Raw genomic sequence first — 2,381 nt, 5'->3', positions numbered from 1 at the left:
TCTTGGTTTTTTTATTAGTTTAGGAGAAGAATTAAAACTCCATTTACAGTATGTGTGAACCTGAATGAGTTAAGTATGTGTGACCAACTTGATGTCTGCCTGTCTGTCAACAGAGCCAGAGTTCAGGGGCATCTGATGCATAGCACAGGAATGTCAGCCATCAATCTCTGGTCCACCTAACTCTACAGCATTAGAGTTGTCATGGTTGCTCATCTGATCTTCCTCATATGACCTCCATCCACAGAGATGTCAGAAAAAAACTCCCCTGAGAGTGCAAGTTCTTTACAAATGAAAGATTATACAACAGAAGACACATGGGAGATTTATATGGGCAAGCTGTTGAAAGGATAAAGTGACAGAAGAAGTTTATTGATTAATTAAAGAAAGAATCTGCTTCAGCTGATAGGTTAGAACATAGGTAGGTGGAGTAAACAAAATAGAATGCCGGGAGGAAGAGGTAGTGAGCTCAGAGAAGCCATGCTCCCCTCTCCCCGGCAGATGCCAGAGCTCTGCTCTCTGAGGCAGATGTCAATGCAGCCAGCCACCATGTCAGACATGCTGAATTTTTCCTGGTAAGTGCACCTCATTATACTACACTGATTATTAAAAATGGGTTAAAATGCTGAATCTAATGGGCCAGCAGTGTTTAAAAGAATACAGTTTTGGGTATTTATTTCAGGCATAACCTTCATGCGGCCGTGGTGCTGGGGACACAGCCTCGCTGCTCTAATAACAACAGAATGGCTTGCAGCCTTGTGGACAACTGAATCCTCTGAAAGCCTGAGAAAGCTTGGGAAAGTGTAAAGCATGTTTTCTTGGTAGCAGTGATTTCTCGGTCTGCTCTGCTTGCTAGAAGAAAGCAAGGGCTCTCATCTAAAAGAGGCTTGCTGACTCAGCTTCAGCTGCAAAACCCTGCAGCCCTTAAGAGGTCCTGCCACAAAACATTTAAATGGTGTTGATAAAAGCCAACTGAATGCTTGCATGTTTTCAGCAGTAGCAGGAAAAAAAACTGTGTTGTTTTAAAATGCCGGCTTTCTGGGCCATCCTGCCTGGGCAAACTCTGACTGTTTGAGGAAGGAGGGCCAGCTACTGAAAGAGGGCTTGAGTGTTGTCGTTGCAGCTTCTTTGATGGCAAGGACCTTGAAACACTGTAGACTTGTGGCACTGAATGCGGCTCTGTTCGGTACCTCAGCCACAAGGTTGGAATGGCAGAAAGTTAAGGAATGGGCTACATCTGGCCAGCAAAGCCACGGCTTTAGTCCTACTGAGATTGCTTGGTAAATGAAAGACTCATGTGGTCAGAAAAACAGAGAGAGAAATAGAGTAAAGAGAGATTCAAAGACAAAGAAAATTTTTAAATGATTTACAGTGTGTTAAAAATATGTGCAGGCTAAAATTTGAAGTTCTTAAAGTTAAAAAAAGGAAGAGAGTTGTTGGGTGTGGTAGTACACACCTGTAAACCCAACACATAGGAGGCAGAGGGAGATTGACCTCTGTACCTTCAAGGTGAGGTAGCACACGCCTTTAATCCCAGTGCCTTGAAGGCAGAGACAAACAGATCTTTGTGAGTTCAATGTGTAGTAGCATACACCTTTAATCTCAATGCCTGAAAGGCAGAGAGAGGCAGATCTCTGAGACTTCAAGGACAGACAGGTATACAGAGTTATTCCAGGTCAAAGATACAGAGAACCTATCTCAAAAGGCAAAAAAACAAAAAGGAAAATATCAAAATAGAGGTTAAATTGAAGCGCACAAAGATGGAAAATTCACAGCGAATTTTGATATTGTATGCTATTATGCTCTTTTTGATTCATTTGAATTTTGAGGCAGTAGCAATAGCTGCTAAAAGATGTTTCTTTATAAAAGCTGCTGAAATAATCCAACATAGATATTTTGAAAATGCCTTGACTTTGAAATTTGGATCTAAGGACATGATGCTTTGGAAAGGAGTTTCTATTTTGTTTTCACAGAGGGTGATAGTCTGTGGATGCCTCTATCCTAATATGGTAGGATGGACCACGCCCTACTTAAAGGTTGCTGTGAACACTTTTAAAAATTTGCTTCGCTCAACTGCCAACTGAGATAAATCAATAATGATGCCACCATTAAGCAGGAAGCATTTTGGAGAGAAAAAACTGCACCCACGTTCCCAAATATGGCTTATAAATGTTCTTTTACATTTAAAGTGGGATGTGATATAGATATGAATATTTGCATTAGTATAGATTTTCTTTACTGATAGAGATTTTAGGTCAATTTTGTTATATGTATATGCATTTTTGATCTTCATTAAGGTTGTGATTGTGTAGTTCATTTAAAAATATAATGTATATAGGTTATTAATGGATAATCATTAATAATAGTCAAGTTTGTAGTCATGT

This window comes from Microtus pennsylvanicus, assembly GCF_037038515.1.
Source record: "Microtus pennsylvanicus isolate mMicPen1 chromosome Y unlocalized genomic scaffold, mMicPen1.hap1 SUPER_Y_unloc_2, whole genome shotgun sequence".
NCBI lineage: Eukaryota > Metazoa > Chordata > Mammalia > Rodentia > Cricetidae > Microtus > Microtus pennsylvanicus.
The sequence above is the reverse complement of the archived record's forward strand: the minus strand, read 5'-3'. Positions refer to the sequence as shown.